A 23,234-nucleotide genomic window follows, 5' to 3' on the forward strand; every position below is an offset into this window, starting at 1 on the left:
TGGTATCCCTATGTAGATCCCTTAGGAAGTTAACAAGAGTGACGTCCACCCCCATGGCATCCATGGACTGCCACAATTTCCCCCGAATGACACAATCAAAAGCGGAGGAAAGGTCCATTAACGCCATGTAGATGCCACCCTTGCGAGCAACAGTATATTTCCCAAGGATCATGTACAGGTTAAGACATTGTGCCAGGGTAGAATGCCCAGGGCGAAACCCGTACTGAATATCAGAGATGACTCGAATCTGGAGCCTTGTTGCAGGTCAGGTCGGAGATGCCTTTCTCAACCTCAAACATCGTAAACGGGGCCAATGTTTCATTACTGCCTCCCAATTTCGGGTATGCCTTTTACATAGTGCAGGTAAATATAGACTCAAAATGGTGTACCCAGTCAACTTCTGTGATGTTTGTACCAATAACATCCAACCCTTCTTTTTCGAATAGGGGTCTGTTAATTATTCCCCAGAATATAGAGCTGTTACTTAATGTTTCGGGTTCAAGGAGCTCCTTCCACATATTGTCCTTAATTACTGATTTCCGTGATGCCAAAGCCCGTTTGTAATTAAGGCAGAGGAGTCTGATTCGAGATTGGTCTCTTGGGATAGACCTCAAACCCGTAGTTAGCTCTCTCACCGCTCTCGAGCAAAAGCAGTCGAACCACTTGGGGTCTCTGGGTAATGATTTTTTGGACCGGGTAGACAGCAGGATTCCCGCCTTTTTAACAATAACCTCAAAGGCATTGAGTACAACTTCTGGTGAGGGGTCTAGTGACAGACATACTGCTAAGTCAGGGGCACAAGATTCCTGGATATCATTATAGAATGCTACCGGGTCCACCTGGGATCACTTAAGTCGGCGCCTACCATCTGTAAGTTTCAACACACCAGGCGCTACTCCCTTCCCTTGTTGGATCAATAGATCACCACCAAGGAGTACACACACAGGGTTATAGTCGCTATATATGCTACATTTGATTTTAAACTCCACAAGGAAAGATTGTAGGCCGGTAGATATAAGAATATGATCGATGAAAGAGCCCCCATTGTGTCATTAGAAAGACGGAGCAGGCTGTTTACTAAGATCGTCTACTAGGGACATGGCTGAAATCAGGTCTAATCTATTGAGTAGATTATTGAGCACATCTCCCTGCATCGAGTGTTCAAAATGAAGACCCCCGTCTTTGCACAACCCAGTTCTCCCATGCAAGTCAATGCTGGGTCTCCACAGGGTCTCAGGTTAAAGTCACCTAATACCATAAGACAATAAAGAGACAAATTCTCCCAATAGAGTGATCTTGCAAGATCCCACAGTATGCAATGCATTATAAAAGTTAATCAAACAAAGATTTGCATTCCCTTGCTTTAAGACAATAGCTTGCAGTTCTGGGTGTGGGGAGCAAATTTCCTTTATTTCACATTTCAGGGCTAAAGATGTATAAATAACCAAACTGCCCTTGGATCTACCCCTCAACGAGGGTGATGCGGGGACGAAAAAAGCTTTATAGCCCTCAAGGAATAGATTGCATTCCACCATCCAAGTCTCCTGTAAACAAATCACTGGTAATTGTTTGATTAACCGGACCCAGTTTGGGTCAAGAAACTTCCCCGCCAATCCTGCAATATTCCAGGAGATAATGTTATGTGCTGCTTTCTCAAGGGAATCCTCCGGGGAGGCAGACAAATGGACCTCTGATAGTGCAGGTGAACACACCCTTGGGGATGGCTGCCTATGATGTAAAAATGGTGTAGGTAGCTGTTGATCCCGGGGCTTAGTCAGTCGCACTCTTCTTGACCAGAGAGGGCAGCAAATCTGTTTGACCCCTGGGGAATTGACGAGGAGGGGTACCCCTCCAGGGTAGAAGCTCTTGGGATATGTGGGATTGCGTCAGATCTCTCATTTTTCTCGTGAGTGTGTCTGTGATTATGACTAAGCATGGGCGTAAAATCCGTTCCGCTCGCGGATTTTGCGGATTTTCGGCAAATTCGCAATCTGCGAACTCTCGCGAATTTGTCGAAAATCCGTGAATTCGCTGGCAGCGGATTTTTTGCTTGGTGATACAATATTGCGGCGCGCGGCGTGGTGCACGGCGTTCACTTTCCGTCATTAAGCATTTGCCGATTTGTTTTTCTCGATTATATTTTGCCAGTGCTGCGCCATTTTGGATCTTGCTGCGGGATCCCGCGGGAGTTTGGCACCCGCGAATACGTAATCGCGGCTTGCCACCTTGCAGAGCACGCCTCGCGAGAGTTCGCAATTGCGAGCACGTAGTTGCGGCGGACAGGAAAAATCTCGCACTCGCGAAATAGAGATTTTGCAATTCTGCACAAGAAATCCACCAGCAAACAGCATAAACCTTCAGAAAATGATGATTTGTATCAGAATCACTCCTCAGGTTGACATTTGCATACACTTTGTTTTTGCAAGGAGTCCATTTTTTTGGGGGGGAGGAAGGAAGTGCCCCACAGTCTCCAACTTCCTGTTCCTGTCCAGCAGGCTCCTCCCAGTGCTTTCTTCATGTGCTGGTCACTTTCATTTGGACCTTGACCTGGAAGGATTACTTTTTGTGGGTGCTGCTGGATATTTGGATTTGAGGCCTTTTTGACTTTCTTTGGATCACTTTTGGATTAGAAATCAACTTTCACAAGTAAGTTTGTTTGGGGCATTACAGTTGCTGCAACTTCAATTTTGGAACTTTTTCAGAACATTAAATAAAATATATTGTGGGCAGCCACAGTATCCAGTAGGGCCAGGGTTGGTTATGGGTGCATGATGCAACTGTTTTGTTGAATTTAAACACCATTGAGGCCATGGATGGGCTGGGATTGTGCTGATTTTTGTGGTTTTTGTCGTTTTTTGGGGCTGCTGGGGGGGCCTTTGCCCAGGGGTGGTGAGTGTTGCATGGGCCTAGTCTTTCTGTGGGGTGTCTTCTTGAATTTAAACACCATTGAGGCCATGGATGGGCTGGGATTGTGCTGATTTTTGTGGTTTTTGTCGTTTTTTTGGGGCTGCTGGTGGGGCCCTTTGCCCAGGGGTGGTGAGTGTTGCATGGGCCTAGTCTTTCTGTGGGGTGTCTTCTTGAATTTAAACATCATTGAGGCCATGGATGGGCTGGGATTGTGCTGATTTTTGTGGTTTTTGTCGTTTTTTGGGGCTGCTGGTGTGGCCTTATGACCAGGGGTAGTGGTGCATGGACTGAGTGTGCCAGTGGGGTCTCACTCTCTTTAATGTAAACATCCTGGATGGCATTGGATTGTGGTGATTTTTGGGTGTTTTTCGGTTTTTTGGGGGTGTACTGTTGATGTGGACTGGCCATGTGGGTTGTGGTGGTGGCCATCTTGAGTGCTGGTACAGGCAACATGTGCTTGGGGTGCAAGGGGCCATTTTGAAGAGAGGCAGTGTCTGAGACCTGCACTTATTTTGCCTACTTTTCATCCATTATGCCCAGGGGTAGTGAGTGGTGCATGGGCCTAGTCTTTCGGTGGGGTGTCTTCTTGAATTTAAACACCATTGAGGCCATGGATGGGCTGGGATTGTGCTGAATTTTGTGTTTTTTGTCGTTTCTTTTGGGCTGCTGGTGTGGCCTTTTGCCCAGGGGTAGTGGTGCATGGACTGAGTGTGCCTGTGGGGGTCTCACTCACTTTAATGTAAACATCCTGGATGGCATTGGATTGTGGTGATTTTTGGGTGTTTTTCGTTTTTTTTGGGGTGTACTGTTGATGTGGACTGGCCATGTGGGTGGTGGTGGTGGCCATCTTGAGTGCTGGTACAGCAGGCAACATGTGCTTGGGGTGCAAGGGGCCATTTTGAAGAGAGGCAGTGTCTGAGGCCTGCACTTATTTTGCCTACTTTTCATCCATTATGCCCAGGGGTAGTGAGTGGTGCATGGGCCTAGTCTTTCGGTGGGGTGTCTTCTTGAATTTAAACACCATTGAGGCCATGGATGGGCTGGGATTGTGCAGATTTTTGTGGTTTTTGTCGTTTTTTTGGGGCTGCTGGTGGGGCCCTTTGCCCAGGGGTGGTGAGTGTTGCATGGGCCTAGTCTTTCTGTGGGGTGTCTTCTTGAATTTAAACATCATTGAGGCCATGGATGGCTTGGGATTGTGCTGATTTTTGTGTGGTTTTCGATTTTTTGGGGTGTTCATGGGGACTGGCCATGTGGGTGGGGGCCATTTTGAGTGCTGCAACAGGAAGGCCCTGGCCATGTGCTGGGAGGCAGGCAGACATTTTGAATGCAGGCAGTGTTATTAGGTCTGCAACCATTTTGCTTAGCTTTCAACCTTTATGCCCAGGGGTAGTGAGTGTTGCATGGGCCTAGTCTTTCTGTGGGGTGTCTTGAATGTAAACATCATGGATGGCATGGGATTGTGCTGATTTTTCTGTGTTTTTCGATTTTTTGGGGTGTATAACTGAACTGATGTTCCTCTGTCTTCCATTGCTTTTAGGTGCACAAGACTCAAGAGAACCACCAGTGCCAGGAAGAAGTCCTGCAGCGGTGTGTGTGTGCAGCATAACGTCACACGACGTCACGTCTGGACACAGACAACTCTGCAACTCGTGCAACTGCTGCCTGCTGTTCTGACCTGCTCTGAAGAAGATGGCCCCAAAAAAAGTTACCCGTAGCTCCTCTAGCAAGAAAGTTGCCACTAAGGAGCAGAAGAAGCAAGTTACCAAGGAGACTGGTGTGCCGGCCGCCCCTTTTTTTGGGAGTAAAAAAAAGTATGCCTGCAGCAGCAGCGGGATCTGCTGGGGACCAAGCTGGGAGCAGCACCCCCGCTCCATTGGGCTCAGTGCCACCACCACCACCACGCCAACTTAAGTCCAAGCCCTTCACTGCTGCAGAGGCACTTAGTCTAGTTGTTCAATCACCATCGACCAGTGATGTTGGCTCATCGCAAGAAAGTAGCAGCAATGTCCCTCAATCAACACAGGTTGTTGTAACTCATCTGACGAGTGTTGAACAACCACAGCCGCAACAAAAACCACATGTGCAAGTACAAGCCCAAGTAGATGTGGAAGGAGAGGCAGCGCAAGGAGATGCGCAAGCAGAGGTGCATGGAGGGTCACAAGTGCCCACAATAGTTGTTCCTCCCGAAGTAGGGGCACATCAGGAAATCGACAATCAAGGCGAGGTATCATTTGAGGAAGCCACTCCTCCTGATGATCATTCATTGTCTTCCACACCCCTAGCAAGGAAGAGATCAAGGGTGGTGTCTACATCTTCTTCAAGCATACCTCCTTCTGATGATACGGATCAAAATTGGGAACCAGCACCACTGCCGTCTGAGAGTGAGGCACACCATGATCTGACAAAGGTAGTTAAGCGTAAAAGGAAGCTCGTCCAAAGTCTCAGAGTTATGGAGTGTGAAGAGGCTCAACAAGAAGTGGCGGATACTGCTGCTGATGAAGACTCTGTCAACGACGACCCAGTCATCATAAAGGTCACTGCAGCCCCAGCGGGCATGCAGCAAACAGACATTTTGACCCTAGCCCGAAGAGCTGCTGAGCATGATGATGATGATGTTGTCGACGAGGAGGTAGTGGAAACACCACAATCATTTGAGTTAAGTAGTACACCAACTCCTACCGCTTCCATATTTCTTTCTCGCAAGAAGAGACCTCCATCCACCTCGACCTTAATTAGTGGCGGTGAAAGTGCACACCGTACTAAAGTTCGGCAATCCACATCCTCCACTTCATCTGGCATTAGCAGCATGACCACCACCACCAGTATCGCCGCCTCCTCCGGCCCCCACAGACAATTCAAGTCCCCAGTTTGGGACTTCTTTACTGTTTGCCCAAAAAGGGAAAAGTTCGCCATTTGTAGCATTTGTAAGATTGCAGTTAGTCGTGGTAAGTTTGGTAACAACTATGGTACCGGAGGCCAGAGAGGTCATCTTAGGAGACAGCACGCTGTCCAATGGTTTGCGCACCTGAAGGAGATCAAGGAAGCCCGAATTGGAAGTCAAGAAAACGTTGATGTTTCATCTGATGATGACGAGGAGGAAGAAGACGTGTCAAACACTTCACTTACACCCAGTACCCCTGTCAGCAGCACACCCCATGTGAGGCACACTAAGAGTGTTGGAGCGAGTGAGACACCAATGCGAAAAAGTTGACCAGCGAGCAAAATTGGGTCAACGAAGTCATTATCATCCCGTAAATGCTTGGTCCATTGCAACATTAGAACCATGTTTTGTTCAGACGCGCCATATGAACGCAACCACCCACTGACGCGTCAGTAAAACACTAAGCTGGCTAAAATGCTAGCTCTGGACCTTCTCCCTTTTTCTTTTGTAGAAGCGGTAGGTTTTCTAGAATTAGTGGCAGCGCTCTGCCCTAAATGGAAGGTTCCTAGCCGGTTCTATTTTGCCCGAGTTGCGGTTCCAGCACTACATGAACATGTGCTGGAGGTGATTGGGGCAGCTTTGCAGAAGAGTGCTGTTCACACTATACATCTGACAACAGATATGTGGACCAGTGGCACAGGCGCTGATTACATGTGCATCACTGCACACTGGGTCTCTTTTTCAGGGGTTAAAGCAAAGCTAAACGCAGGTGTTGACCCGGACCAAATTTTTAAAGCTGCTCGGAAACATGCAACACTAGCCATGTTTGGCTTGGAGAAACGTCACACAGCACGAAACATTTTGGACGAGTTTAACAAAAAGGTCTTTCACTGGCTGTCCCCAAAAAAACGCCAGATTGGTTATGTTTCCACGGATAATGGCGCCAATGTAGTTAAGGCCATGGCGCTGGGTGACTATTTCAGAGTTCCGTGTTTGGCGCACTGTATCAACCTGGTAGTTCAAAAATTCTTGAGTGATAAAGACAGTCCAGCGTGCGAGGTAATGGCCACCTGCCGAAAAATGTGCAACCATTTCAGCCATTCTTTTAAGGCCCGGAAGCATCTGAGGAGCCTGCTACATCAACGTCGAATGCCAGTGAAAGCACTCATCCAGGAGGTGTCAACACGTTGGAACTCAACCTTCTACATGCTTGAGCGTCTGTATGAGCAGTATACGGTACTCGATCACTATTTCTTAAAACAGGGTACAGCTCAGAAGGACCTGAGGATGGATGCGGGGCAATGGGACATAGTTAAAAGCATGACAGAAATGCTTCGTCCTTTTGAGGTCTTCACGCGTGCAGTCAGCAAGGAGGACTGTAATTTGGGAAAAGCTATCCCATTGTTGTGCATGCTGGAGCACCAACTGAAGGCGGTGTCTTCTGAGTTAGAAAAAGATGAAAAAAACAAAGACCCTCTTCTTTTGTCGGAGAAATTATTAGAGCGCCTACGTGGTGATGAACGTCTTAAAATGATCAACTCAGAACAGCATTACATTTGTGCTACTATTCTGGATCCACGCTACAAAAAGGCGCTGGCAGGCCAAGCATTCTTTCCTTTTGCTGATGAAGATGTTAAAAAGTACAAACTTTGGCTAGCCAGGTCAGCCAAGAGGTTTGAAAAAGAACGGCAGGATATTGAAGGAGAAGGCAGTACATCAGCATCAGCATCAGCAGGCCATCCCCAGTCAAAAGAATCCACTTCTGCACCTGTGGCTGTGGCACAAGTGACCTCTCAGCCGTTAAAGACACCGGCAACCGGATCATCTGCACCACACACAAGAGTAACATTGGCTGCTGAAGAGGATTGGCTATCTTGGCTTGGGTATGGTTCTCGAAAAAAGGTCACAGGCACAGCAAAAAGTAAGCAAAGTGGAGGAACCATTGAGGACCTTGAGTCGATGGTGCAGGACTATCTGAATGACTGAACAGAGGTCTTTCTTAATGATGAGCCATTGGAGTATTGACATGGGAAAAAACAATTGTGGCCACAGCTCTCCAACCTGGCTATAAACTACTTGTCTTGCCCACTCGCAAGTGTGTCTTCTGAACATGTTTTCAGTGCTGCTGGTGGCATTGTAACTCCCAAACGGAGCCGCCTCTCGCCCAAAAATGTGGAGAGGTTAACAATGATAAAGATGAATCAGCACCTCATACCACCAGATTACAAAGTACGAGAAACCACGCCGCATGAAGACGAGGAGGACAGCAACGTAGATGAGGGAATTTGTTCTCTGTTCGGTGACACTGACCGCATCCTGCCTGAATTCGCAGAGTATGATGACAAACTCTTATTCTTATTCCCTGACACCGAGCCCTGAAAATGAGACAATGAATCAATAACTTTCTTTTTTGTCCTTATTCACTTTTATTCCTGTGTGTCTGTCTTTCTTTGTTTTGCACAGTTAATTTAATTCAAACTTTAATCACCTAATGACAAAAACAAGCCCATCAGCAGAACTGTCTTCACTTGTTTGCTTATTGATTTGAAGGTGCCGCAGTGTACATTCCTCAGGTTCACAAGTTCAAAAGAACATGCTCCTCTATCCTCCTCCTCCAGACTCCTATTTCCCTCAAAGCAGAGGGCTGGATTACGCCCAATGAAGAAAGACTCAGCACTTGTGGGGGTGTTCTACTTCTTTGCGGGTGAGTTGAGGGCTCTGGGGCCATTGCTGTGAAGCTCTAATAACAGATAAAAGTGGTTTGGACCAAATATGAGGCGGAAATTTCTTGCCGTTTTTGCTGACTTGCTTGCCTTTGAGGTGCTCTTTGGCGGGGTTCCGGGTGTTTGTGGGTGAGTTTTGGGGTCTGGGAGCACTGCTGTGACAGTCTAATCTAGATTGCATTTGCTTTTCAGGACATCCGTGGTGGAAAACAGGAGTTATGATGATGACCTAGCTGCACAGCGCGTTTGGACCGAAGGCCGAGAGATATTGTAGGTATGAGATTTTGCTTTTTGGCTGTTTGGGGGTGTAGTCGCGTGCTTTTTTGCGGGTGGGTTGGCGGGTCTTGGGGCATTCCTGGGAAGGTCTAATACCAGATAGAAGTGGTTTGGACAAAATCCATGCAGAATTTTTTTTTGCTATTTTTTCTGACATCTTGCTCAATGTAGTGTTTTCGGGGGCCTGTTTGGGGGGCTTCCTGGTGTTTGTGGGTGGGTTTCGGGGTTTCTGTCGGAGCACTGCTGCGACAGTCTAATCTAGATTGCATTTGCTTTTCAGGAAATCCGTGGTGGAAAACAGGAGATATGATGATGACCTAGCTGCACAGCGCGTTTGGACCGAAGGCCGAGAGATATTGTAAGTATGAGATTTTGCTTTTTGGCTGTTTGGGGGTGTAGTCGCGTGCTTTTTTGCGGGTGGGTTGGCGGGTCTTGGGGCATTCCTGGGAAGGTCTAATACCGGATAGAAGTGGTTTGGACAAAATCCATGCCGAATTTTTTTTTGCTATTTCTTCTGACATCTTGCTCAATGTAGCGTTTTCGGGGGCCTGTTTGGGGGGCTTCCTTGTGTTTGTGGGTGGGTTTCGGGATCTCTGTCGGAGCACTGCTGCGACAGTCTAATCTAGATTGCATTTGCTTTTTAGGAAATCCGTGGTGGAAAACAGGAGTTATGATGATGACCTAGCTGCACAGCGCGTTTGGACCGAAGGCCGAGAGATATTGTAAGTATGAGATTTTGCTTTTTGGCTGTTTGGGGGTGTAGTCGCGTGCTTTTTTGCGGTTGGGTTGGCGGGTCTTGGGGCATTCCTGGGAAGGTCTAATACCGGATAGAAGTGGTTTGGACAAAATCCATGCAGAATTTTTTTTTGCTATTTCTTCTGACATCTTGCTCAATGTAGCGTTTTCGGGGGCCTGTTTGGGGGGCTTCCTGGTGTTTGTGGGTGGGTTTCGGGGTCTCTGTTGGAGCACTGCTGCGACAGTCTAATCTAGATTGCATTTGCTTTTCAGGAAATCCGTGGTAGAAAACAGGAGTTATGATGATGACCTAGCTGCACAGCGCGTTTGGACCGAAGGCCGAGAGATATTGTAAGTATGAGATTTAGCTTTTTGGCTGTTTGGGGGTGTAGTCGCTTGCTTTTTTGCGGGTGGGTTGGCGGGTTTGGGGCATTCCTGGGAAGGTCTAATACCGGATAGAAGTGGTTTGGACAAAATCCATAAGGAAAAGCCTTTTGGCACTTTTTGTAACTTAGGGTTCGTTAGGGTTAGCCCTAGCAGCAGGATTGCATGTGTTTCGGGGTGTTCTAGATTTTTGCAAATGAGTTCTGGGGTCTTAGAGCACTCCTGGAGCGATGATGGCTATGGATACTTTTGCTTGCTTGCAAGTGGTTTGAATACAATCCACGGTGGGTAAGGGGGTATTTGGGCCTACTTTTACTTTCAAAGTACGTTTTGTCACCAGTTTTCTGCTAGGCCTCGTTTTTTGAGAACTGATTGGGGGTCTTCTACATTTTTGCGACTGGCTTTAGTAAGGGTCTGGGTGGGAGCACTGCTGGGAAGGTCTAATTTTGTTCTAAAACACAGTTTACAGTACACCTAGCTTGAGGGGAAAGATCCGCTAAATTAATTTGGCCATACTTATTTATCCTTCAAAAGGTGACTCAGACAGAGTACACACTTTCAAAAATATTGTACTGTCTATTAGGAAAATCAAAGTGTGACTTTTTGCACCACACAGCGTACATACCTTATATTTATTTATCAGTGGTATTGTAATAGCACTTACTGGTTTCCGTTCAATAATTACAGGCCGGGTTTCAGTCTGTGCAATGGGGAAAAAAGATGGAGTCAGGCTTCACATTAACGAGCCGCAATTCAACATCCGCCAGGCAGGCAGTGGACAGGGTGTCTTCTGTCAGTGGTCACCAACATTGATGGACGAAGCGTCAGCTGGAATGGAGGAGTGCCGCTAATAAGAGGAATTGTTTGCTGCATGCCACTTACTTACCAAATTCAACAGGACAACTCCAACAACATACAGATACAGTATCCATTGTTTTCTTTTATGAGTGTGACTGCATTTCTTGGATCTCTCTCTGCTTCTAAATTGATCCCTACAGCCATTCTATAGGTTTTACTTCGGCTAATTTTTAAACCTAATTTAATGTAAGAAGTGTTTCTCTGAGTGCAGAGATAGGCTAGTGAAAACGCTGCAGCCCTGTACTGACGCATTCTAGTACTACTTACTTTTCAGTAACAATGCATGCAGTAGGGCATGCACTTCCTTTATGTCACTTAAAAGATTTGTGGTTAGCTTTAGTTTGTACCCAAAGATTTCTTTATCTTCAATTATTGTTTGTCCATGCTGTGCTTTTTTTTTCTTCTCTCAACAAACCCTACCCAAAAAGAAACCCCCATTCCCATCCATTTTCCAAACCCTAACCCTCTTCCCCCGGGCTGTGTGGTTTTGCTTGATGTGTGACTAAATGACATCAATAATTCCACACACTTGCTGGGGAGGATAAGGTCATAGCAACAGGCTGGTGAAGGAATCCGAGGATATATTCTAGACTTACTCAGCTTCAGTACTATTTCTTGTAGTAGTAGGAGCCAATGTCAAATAAATTCAATGCAAGTACTAGTTATACTTGCAATACTTTACCATTTGTTAGGCTACATTGTGGCACTGTTCTAGTGTACTGTCACCTGCTATATTCTCTATCGTACCGTAATCGTTGTAATGCTACAGTAAGGACAAACCAGGTTTCGTTTTCTTTTTTTCCGTATGCATGCAACTGCCACTGTGTCACACCACTAGTACCACCGCAATGAGGACATTTCATCCGCCCAGGATTGCCAACCTTAATCCCCATTTCCCGTGGAGCCAGCCCTGGGCCTAGCCCTACTTTCAAACACAAATTACAGGTAAGATAAGCGTTTGGTGGGAGGTAGTATAATGGAGTATTAGGACTAGACAAGAGATTGACGGTAGTACTACTAAAGTCCTAGGACTCTTCAGGAAAACAAACTTACTGTTAAACCCCCACCCACCAGACTCAAAAGCAGTAAAAAACAGGTATGGTCAGATAAAGTTTAAAAAAGTATATTTATGTAGCCCTAACAAAATAATCTCCCTCAAGACCCTCCCTAACCCCAACGATTGTCTTTCAAAAGTCCCAAAAAGAACCCAACTCCCAAATCCCACCCCCCAAAAGTCTCTAAAAAAAGGGCAAGGGACACTACACTACTGGAGGGTGCTGTTGAATTTAGCGGCCAGGGCATCATACTCCTTGCGGAGGGTGGCATGGTCGAAGCGAAGGCCCTCCACCAAGTTCTTGTAGCTATGGACCTCCTGCTCCAGGTAGGACACTCTGAGGGATAAGCGGCGTTGGCGTGCCTTGCAACTCCTGTGGGGGGCAGCTGATGTCTTTGCTGCTCGGCGGTGGCGGTTGGCTTTGGTAGCCCGGCTCCGTACCGCTGGAGCACTGCGCTGGCTGGCAGCCCGTGGGGGCACGGAGGAGGATGCAGCTGTCGCAGTGGAGGATGTTGTGGTTCCACCTGTTGACTGCGTGTCCTCCTCCTCCAGGGCCACCAGCCGCCGATATTCGGCGACAGTGGCATCCAGCCTCCGTTGCCGGGCCATTCGAGCCTGCTCCCTCCGTGATGTCGATTTGGAAGGAGCAACTATATGAAGAAAGAAAGACATAGTCTGTAACCAATGCTCCTTAACATTAATAACACAAAGTGATTGAGCCGAAAGTTGTGTCACAGTACAAGTAGCAAATTGAAAGCACAGTACATAACTATTGAGGACAGTATCTATCTAACCTCCCACTTCTGCATCCTTGCTCTAACATTAGTGGGAGTTCAATGAACAAATTCTACGACCCCTATGGACTTTCATTACAGTCGACTATGACAGTACACCAGTCTTATTCTTCTTCTTCTCTCTTGTTTAGGAAAATTGGTACGTTATCTTATGCAAGCCGGCAGAATGCCAGCGCAGTGAACTTGCACCCGAGAAAAACAGACGCACACCATGATGAGTGAGACAGACTTGCGTTACTGTACCGGTCCAGTACATGCAGGTGGTGAAGCTATTACTTTTCTATTACGGGTGGCACTGAGAATACTCTGTTACAAGGGCTACTGCTTAATTAATTTAGCTTTCACCCTACAGTGCAAATGAGTACTAGAAAAGGAAAATGAAGAAGCTAAATAATTTGATTATCTATCACTTCACATGGGATGTATTTGATGACATATGGGATGACTTTAGGTGCTTTGCTTATTATTGAGTGAACAGTGATACACCCACACATGAATGACGTACTACTACGAAACTAAAGTTATTAAGAGAGGTACGGAGTGTCCACCGTAATAACCGGATATATGCTGTGCTTGCAGTTGCAATACAAACTACTGCTACTATTCATGGTAGTATTTGGACAAATTTATAACTTCTTTTCCTTGCCTTCCCTAAACTGGAACGGACGTGCGGGTGCGGTGTTACATGCTCTTCAAGGTAACACTTAGTTCATCCAGTGCAGTGACCATCTACTCTCTCTAGATACACATATGCTATCTAAGAGTCAGATAATACCATGCTCCAGGCATCCATCCATTCAAAATATATGCACACATACAGTTTCTGTTTCACCCACCCAGGCTGTTCTCCTTCCACCCATCCTTGCTTCATCATTGACCCAGCCATGCACCATACCATATTCTTTCCTTCCCAGCCACCTCGGGGACCAAGCAAACACATATCATTCTTCTTTGCCAGCCATCATAAAATTTCTCGTCCTTCCACACTTACTTACACCCTTCTTTCGCTTTTCGTTCATCCTATCCATCAAGTTCATCTAAGATCTTATTGGGATTCTTCTCACCAAAAACTTCACAGCTAAGTCGAAGTACATTTAGAGGAGGCTACTACCTGGTTGATTTATAATACACCCGTGCAGAAAGCACACTATGCAGTCTTCAATCTCAATAAGTAAGGAATATATAGCTTACCTCTTCCCGCCACCACCGTGTGAACCCTCACAGGAACGTCCGGCACTTGCACCGCCTCCTCCCCAGAGTCCTCCTCCAACACCACCACCTCCGCGCTGGCCCCGCCACCAGATGTTCCACCTACAAAGTACATTTAAGAATGTTAGAATACACCACTCACTACTATATAATATTTGGTCTAGGAGGAATAAAGAAATGTTAAAAAAACGAAATACAATGTAATAATTTGTAACTGTCTACTCTAAAGTAAAAATGTCCCTTTTTCCAGGGAAGGCTGTTGTCTTGCTGCACTTTTTGGCACAACTGATGAATGCTTTATTTTTATTTTTAACACACACCACTTTTTCTCCTAACAGAAGCTTGACTTCTAAGAACACGATCAGGGTCAAGCTCAAGTTCAAACCAGGTGAGAGCTCAGCTCGACCACAAGAAATGTGTCCAATTAATCGTTAGCACTAAGCACTTTTCCATTTTCAGTTAAACGTTTACTTTTATGACAAAGTTGATTTTAATAAATGTGTTTACTTTTAATAAAGCTTTTAAACTTAAATAGACTCTGTGGTTTTTGGTCCTCCAGACTAGAGTGGATGAGCTAAAGGTTTTGGAATTTTTGCAAGCATGAGTGCCTCTGACACTTCTTGACTCTGACTCCGTACTCTTGTCCTGTGTTGGATAATCTAATCATCATTGGGGATCAATCTTCGGTGACTTTGGGAGCTAAATGACTCTGCCACACTATCTAGTCAGTAAGGAGATTGGGGGTTCTTCAAAGTCTGATATCACTGAGGTATGTGGAAAGAAAGTCTACCTGCGCCTATTATAATTGATAAACAATGCACTATTTAGTGTTCATAGTTCGGTTTGTGCAGATTTGTCCCTGCAACAGTAGTAGAATGGATTGTCCTCCTATCCAAACCAAAAGTAAAGTAGTATCTTATTCTTTCTTGGTGGTCATTCACCTTTTTATTGTTGGCAATTGTCAAAGCATAAACATTTAGAAGACTTGAAAAGACATTATGGACAATCCCAGAGGACTGCACTCAGTGCATAGAGCTATTGCTGACTAGAATGGGAGTCCAATGGAATTGCCAAATGTGCAATCTTAGTTAGCTACACAGACAGACTAATAAGAATAATCTAGTAATCCCACAGGGAGTCATAGTTGAGGCAGGATAAGAATTTAGATCCAGTCTACAAGAAGATCAAAGACGATTTAGAAAAAATCGAATGAGGAACGCTAGGAAAAAATAGGTACTCTATATTGAAATTAAAACTTACTGGGGCCAGCAAAGGAGCCCTCGCCTGCCCGATCCTGGCCTGCATCCTCCTGAACAGCACCCTCCTCCTCCTGTGTCCTCTTGCCCTTGGGGGGAGCTGATGTACAACATGAAAGAAAGAAAGAGCAGAAAACATGGATGATATTTGTCAACCAAATCAAAAATTTCAAAAGAACAATAACAAAATATTTTGGCGAAATAGCAAATAGATAGACAACTATTCCACGGGATATATTGACCAATCTCATGTGGTATACTACGTTATTCGTATTGCCTGATTTGCGGACCGTTGACTTTGAAAGTTCCTATGTAACTCACTAAACAGACTACTAAAAAGGTTTGCCTAGGCCTGGCAGGCAGCAGCACGCGAAGTGACAGACAAAGTCCATCGTGCTTGCAGATCAGTGAATACTCAAACTATCAATCCACCGACCACCACCACTATTTCTTCTTATAGCCATGTGTCTAAAGGAAGTACTGGACTTCAGTCTGTTGGGGCTGATTTAGAAGTCCCTTGCGGCTCATTTTCCTCCATTGTTGCGTGACTTTTGTGACGCAGCGGCAGAACAAAAGAGGCGCCATGGTGCGGCGTATATAAAAAAAAATGACGCATATGGGAGATGCATCACGTTGTAAAGCCCTGCGCCATCAGGGGGCGTTCCCGCGCAAGGGAGGGCGTTCCTGCGCAGGAACGAATCCTAAAAGTGGCTGAGGGAAATCTACAAGATGTCAATCAGTCACTTTTAGGACAATGATGCGTGACTCAAACCCTGCGCCTGCTTGAACCTGACGTACGGCTTGATGCAGCATTGGGGAGATAGGGCACCCCAGAGCATTGCTGGATCTGCGCCATCGTTGGCACGCAACTCCAGCAATGCGCCGCCTTTACGGCACAGATGCGTAAGGCTTCTGTGACGTTTTGGGCCCATGGGTGGTGGTGGTGGCATGGCGCACAATTACTGCCGCATCCCTGCCACTTTGCAGGGATGCGCCGGTAATTGAAAATATGACCCTTAGTGTCTAGCATTACGCAGTTCTTTACACTACACTCATACATAATTTCTCAGGCCAATGAAATGAACACAAAATACAAAACAAATAAGCATAGTAGCAAGGCTACTGAGAAGGAGAGCAGTGCACCTGAAATGCATAGAAGATTTTGAAATATAATTTACCTACAATGTAATCAGCAGCATTATTGCTCCTGGTAAAAAACAAACATTTGCAAATAACAGAGCCGGATAAAACAAAGTAGTGATGAAATAGCTAGAAATAGCTACTACTACTCACCAAGCCCGGGGATCTCTACGCCAAGCACGTCCAGCAAGTCGCGTTCCCGGTCCATGACATCCGTCCAGCGGTGGGTGGCCTGGTTATAGGTGCGCCGGACCCCAGAGAGTTTAAACATGGCCCGGCACACCTTCTCCCACCGCTTCCGGCGCTCCCGGATGCCGTAGCCGGTTGCGATCTTGCCGCCTCCCAGGATGGTCTTGGGGAGGCGGCGCTGGACGTGGAATATTAGTGCGGCCACCTCCTCCGCACTAAAAATCTCCCGGGCTGTCACTGTCTCCCCCCTCAAACGCCCGCACGGGAGCCGGGCACGGGGTGCGGGACCCTTCCCCTTCTCAGGGTGCTTCCCGGCTCCCTTTACCATGGTCTGGGCAGAAATGAAGTTAAATAATAAAGAAGAAATAGAATAGGGAAGAAGAAAAGAAAAGAGTTTAAAAAAGTAGTTTAAAATTAACAAAAAGTAGCAGAAAACACAAAAATATAGAGCTAGAAAAATAGAGGGAGAAATAATAAGTAAAATAGATCAAAAAAACTTCAAACAAGCAAAGGATGGCAGAGATTCAGAGAGGATACAGAAAGCATGCCCAGAACCATAGCAATGAATGAGAAACAAGATGGCCGCGCCCGTTCACGACCGCATGGGTAAGTTCGCGCGAGATTTTCCTCGCGATCACGCGCGAAATTGTACTAGCGAGCTGCACACTTTGCGAGATTACACATAGCGGCCGGAAACGGAATTACGTCACGCAAACAAGATGGCCGCGCCCGTGTACGACCGCTAGGGTAACTTGGCAAACGTATCGCTACAAGCGCCTTGCGAACACGGAAAAAAACACGCAAACATACACCCGCAAAAAAAAAAAAGTGTATTTGCACGAATTCGCGGCTTCCGAAATCGATCTCGCACGGATTCGCGCCCCGCTAATTGCGCGAAATTGCAGAAAAATGATTTTAGCAAAAATGAAAGCAATCAGCAGGTGCAAAAGTTCAAACTTAACATTAGTAACCATTCACTCTAGTGCTTCCTGAGGGGCCCCTCCAGAGTTCAGTTGCCTATTTGCAACTATTCTATGACCCTGCTATGACCCAAACAGCAGGCTCATAGAATAGCTACAAGTAGACCATAAAGGTCCTGTGAAAAAAAATTGCACTGCAACAGAAAGCAAATTACAGATAAGGAAGGAAGCAGGTGCCAGCCAGACTGGAAGTTTCAAAATTACTGACACATTAATCAACCCCAAATTAATTCATGGCAGTTGAAGAAGGGCAGGTGTGCTTGCTTTCACTGCAACAGAAAGCAAATTACAGATAAGGAAGGAAGCAGGTGCCAGCCAGACTGGAAGTTTCAAAATCACTGACACATTAATCAACCCCAAATTAATTCATGGCAGTTGAAGCAGGGCAGGTGTGCTTGCTTTTTTTCACCCCCATAATCTACAGTGATAAACAAACCTAATGGGTGGCAGTGAGGATGTACCAGAGGGTGGCATGGGTGTACCAGAGGGTGGCAGTGGTGAAACAGAGGGTGCTGTGAACCTGTGATGATAAACCAGACATAGAAACAACATAGTCGCGGCCGTTGCGAGCCGAAAAGTAAGTTCGCAATTGCGAAATGGTCCACAAATCCTCGCGAACGCTCGCCAACACAAAAAACAAAAATCCGCTCATTCGCGAGAGTTCGCGGATTTTGCGGATTGCGAATCTGTAAATTCGCAAATTCGCGTACGCCAGATCCGCTAGATCCGCCCATGCTCACAACAGTTATCATTACGGATTAATACAGGGTTATAAAAATAGCCAGAGGGGAGAATCTGGATATTTGATCCCTTGTGCAGCTGGACAGATCGGGATTCTCTCAATATTCTTTCCGCTAACATACAGTTATTGAAGTTTATGATGATGCAGTCCTCCTCCCCTATTTTTCTGGTATTGCCCACCCAGCCCACGCAGCGGACCATTAAGATGGTTCGGTCTACCGCCGTGCCCACAGAGGTGTTACTCGAGAGCCAATGTGTGACCTTATTCTTGAGCTGGCTGAATTCTTCATTGGTGCCTTGGGGAAGAGGTGGAACATTCCTCAAGATCACCACCAGAGGTGTTGATTCGGGGGGGGGGTAGATTAATAGATGTAAATTTTGAGGAAGTAGCAGAATAGTTACCTGCAACAATACCAGCATTATCGCCCTGGCGACGGGGAGCCTGTGCCTGTTCTGGGGCTGGGGGAGTACTAGCCCTAGCCCGACATTCCCTGGGTCCACCCACTACTTGCCCTGTGTAATTAGAGACCAAGTTTCTGTGTCGGTTCGAGAGGGTTGGAATCCCCTGATCTACAGAGCAATGTTGGGGACCTGCAGTAGAATCTAAACTAGTTGGGTCAATGTTAGTGTTTTTAACAATAACAGGTGGTGATGCAGGTTTCATGTGCGCTGCAAGCTTCCGTTCTATGTCATTTAATTTAGACTCAATAGGTGCCAGTTTTTCCTCTAATATTTTGATTAGGAAATATTTCATAGATTCTAGTAAGAGGTGTAAATCCGGCGGCTCAGTTACCACCTGGGAGCGCCTTGTGGCTGGAGCTGGCGATGATGGGTTATTGGGTTTAGATTTTTTTGCTTGGTTGACAATAGCTTTACACTTTCTCTTTCTTGTCCCAATAGAGCAACATTCATCGATTTGTCCCTTCTCAGGAGTCAACCCATTGTTGCCAACATGTTGCATAGCAATATTCGCTTGAACAAGGCCACCCTCCCCTAGGATATCACTAGAAGAAGTGACCTGCTTATTGATTATTGTCACTTCAGGGGATAGTGGTCTATGCTGTAACTCCTCTACGCCATCAATAACATGTTGTAGCTGTTCCATCACGAAAATATCTCCTTCTACAACTGAAGGAAGTTAGGTACCACCTGAGGTCAAGATCTGAGAATCCTTGGTGCCCTTGTTTGAATCGTTAAGCAAAGAAAACAGGGCGCCTTTAGGAGACCTAGATAGACGCCTATTGACCATCTCGATTTCCTTATCAATGACCAATGCTGCCCTTGAGAGGTAAGCGTCCATTGTTAAAACGGTAGATTTGACAGCCCCTATGGGCCATGTACAGGGTACCTGGGTCTTTCTCTTTCCCATCTCAACCCCTGTAAGTGGGGGCACCTTACGAGATAGGGTTCAGGGAGTTAAATCACAGCGGCAGAGCAAGACAGATATACAGCTGGCGGGGGGTGCAATAAATCACTAACAGTGGTTAGGTATTAGTGACACAAGCAGCAATAATAGTAAAACCAAATAATCTGGCCCAGCCCAGCCTCCTCCAGCCCACGACGGCCACAGACGGCCCGCCCTTTGTCAGAATCCGTTACAAACCTCAAACTTTGTAGAAAAAAATATTTCCTCACATTTCTTTCATTGAAAGCTAAGGAATCTGCCTATAATCACAAACTTCCACCCACCCAGTATTCACCAAAGTCTCTTTATAAAAATGGTAAGAATAGTGCCAGCGACAGGTAATGGCCGAAAACGGATCTTTTTTTGCAATGTGCCTAGCTGTGGATTTTGAACACTGGCTCAGCCAACATCTAGGAAAACCTAGCTATCCTATACATTGTTCAAATCTAGACCTCCAGGGGAATCTAAAAATGGGGGACTTGTGTGGCTTTCACCAGGATCTGTTACCCAGAATCCCTTGCAAACTGCAAATTCTGTCTGAAAAACAAAATTTTCCTCACATGTCTGTGAGGGAAAGTTCTGGAACTGTCATGTAGTTTCTATAAATCTATATAAGATCTGCACGTTTAGACAACATAGACTGTGGTATTGGTGTCCAGATTGATTCCAGACACCCCCACTGGGTATGTTCGCCTGTATACCAGCTGGCTCACAGTGCCACTGTAAACTCCTCTTACCAAGTAGAGAAAGGTTCTTGTCAATGATCGAACATGACAACCCTGTCCCATCAGGGACCGTGGAAACAGTACAGTACTTTTTGCTCAGACACTTATGCTCACTTTGTCTCAGAGAGATACACTGATTAAACATTGGGGTGTTTTCAATAAGCATTTATTGAACCAGAGTCATTCTAGTGTAAAATAGATGTGCTGAAACAACCATAAGTGAGAAAGAGATATAAATGATTATAAGCACCACCAGAGTATATGTATGGAAGATTCCTGCCATAGTGCTAAAACAATTAATATAATTGCAGGTATAAAAATACATGACAATAATGATTTGTACTCCTATGATGAGAACCTAATTAGATGTACCTAAGTGTACCTAGCATGTATGTAGGTGTGGAGCCCAGAAACCCCCAGGCTGAAGCCAAACCCATTACCTGGTGAGAGACAATTAAGGATCCAGTCTTGGTCTCGAGATGAACAGACCACTGCATGCTTGAATGTCTTCGTGCAGGAACCTTGGCATCTCGTGTAAGTGTGTCAGCATGAAAGTCTTTCTCCTCTGCCTGCCCCAGCAAAGATACGGTGTTTATGTACCCAAAAAGATACCCTCAGGGGTTCTACCTTGCTGTGTCATGTCGGCTAAGGATGGCGAAAGGGATAACCCTTATAAATAGTTATTATGCAGAAGATGGTAACCTTGTTGTGATTCTGAGAATCCTCATGCATAATAAATTAGGCTAGTTTTCTGGGAAAACCACACAACATTTATGCAGCACCTAACTAGGCAAAAGTTCAATACCAAAAATGGCAGGCAAAATGTAGGTGAAAGGTTTAGGTGACTACCGAGGACTATATTGGAGTACATTACAAAACATAACAGAATCTATGAGGAGCCACAAACTTCCACCTACCCAGCATTCACCAAAGTCTCCCGATAAAAATGGTACCTCAGTTGTGTGTGTGTAGGCCTAGTGCCCGCGACAGGAAACAGCCCAAAACACAACGTTGACACATCACATTTTTCCCGTGAAAACTGACTCTTTTTTGCAATGTGCCTAGGTGCGGATTTTGTACCCTAGCTTAGCCGGCACCTAGGGAAACCTAGCAAACCTAAACATTTTTGAAAACTAGGCACCCAGGGAAATCCACAATAGAGTGACATGTATGGCTCTCACCATGTTCTGTTCATCAGAATCCCTTGCAAGCCTCAAACCATGTAAAAAAACACATTTTCCTCACATTTGTGTGATGGAAATTTCTGGAATCTGCGTGGATCCACAAACTTCCACCCACCCATCATTCCCCCCAAAAATCTGATCAAAATAGTACCTCATTGTGTGGGTACGCCTAGTGTCCATGTCAGGAAATGTCCTAAAACGCAACGTGGACACATCACATTTTCCCAGTGAAAACTGAGCCTTTTTTGGCGTTGTGCCTAGCTGTAGATTTTGAACCCTAGCTCAGCCGGCACCTAAGGAAACCTAACAAACCTATACATTTTTGAAAACTAGATACCAAAGGGAATCCAGGATGAGGTGACTTGTGTGGCTCCCACCAGGTTCTGTTACCCAGAATCCATTGCAAACCTCCAACTTTGTCAAACAAACCACATTATTTCTGTGATGGAAAGGTCTGGAGTTTGCGTGGATCCACAAACTTCCACCCACCCTGTATTCCCTAAAGTCTTCCAATGAAAATGGTACCTCACTTGTGTGATAGGCCTAGTGCTTGCAGCAGGGAAGGGCCCAAAACATATCGTGGCGACCTCAAATGTATCTATCACAAGCCAACCTTATTTTGCCAGGGGGTCATCTGTATTTTTGGTACCGGGCTCAGCTGTCATCTAGTGAAACCTACTAAAAAGCAGACCTTTCTGAAAACTAGACAGCCAGGAAAGTACAGGAAGGCATGGATTGCATAGATCCCCCAAAATGTTCCTACCCAGAATCCCCAGCAAACCTTCATATTTAGCTGAAAAAATATTTTTTTTCTCAGATTTCTGTATGGAAAAGTTGTGGGATCACTGGACTGACACATATTTCCTAACATCCAACATTCCCAAAGTCTACTGATCAAAATGGCCTAAAACGTATTGCGGAGACATCAAAATTATGTATCACAAAATGACCTGGTTTGGAAAGAGGGTCACCTGCGTCATTGGTCCTGGGAACTGCGGCCATCCAGGGAAACCTACCTAACCCCCAATCGTTTTCTACCCTGAATCTCCTACAAATCTCAAATGTAGCTGAAAAATGTGAGTCACAGCAAAAATCCATGATATCCCACTAGAAAGAAAAAAAACAATTACTCACAAGAGAACAAAATACACATCATGGACAAATGCATAAAGATTTTCACACTAAATAAAAAAGAAGCTAAACATGCTGCTACAATCGCACCATTTACAAAAACACATTCATGCAGGGAAATGAAACCCATTTGGAGTAAATAGTAAAAAAAACCATTTTTTTACCAAACATATGCAACTGCGTAAACTGCAGAACCACCAGTGACGAAATCACATTCTGGAACAACAGTTAGAAAGGCAAAAGCCTTGAGCTAGAATAAAAAGGAGAAATAAAACAGGGTACAGAAAAACAGTCAAAAGTAAATAATAAATGATGCCCCATCCCATAGGGCAACCCTTATCCAAGGGGCCACCACCTCTAATATATATATACATATCCCTAGTGCTATTGGGTTGCCTGCCATCCCCACCCCCGGCAGATGGGCCTCAGAATAGTGCCAATTTGCCCCAGAGGGAGCAGAAAACAGCCAAAGGTAATTTTAAAATATTATAAGCACCAAGAAGGGCAGCCATTACCCAAAGGGCCACGGCAAAATATAAAAATATACATATCCCTGGTGCTAGTCGGTTTTCCACCCCCAATCCCAGGGGAGATGGGCCTTCAAATAGGGCCACCCAATGAGCAGAAAATGGCCACAAGTATAAAGAAAACATTGTGGGGTC

Source organism: Lissotriton helveticus, chromosome 6, assembly GCF_964261635.1.
Source record: "Lissotriton helveticus chromosome 6, aLisHel1.1, whole genome shotgun sequence".
In the NCBI taxonomy this organism is placed as follows: domain Eukaryota; kingdom Metazoa; phylum Chordata; class Amphibia; order Caudata; family Salamandridae; genus Lissotriton; species Lissotriton helveticus.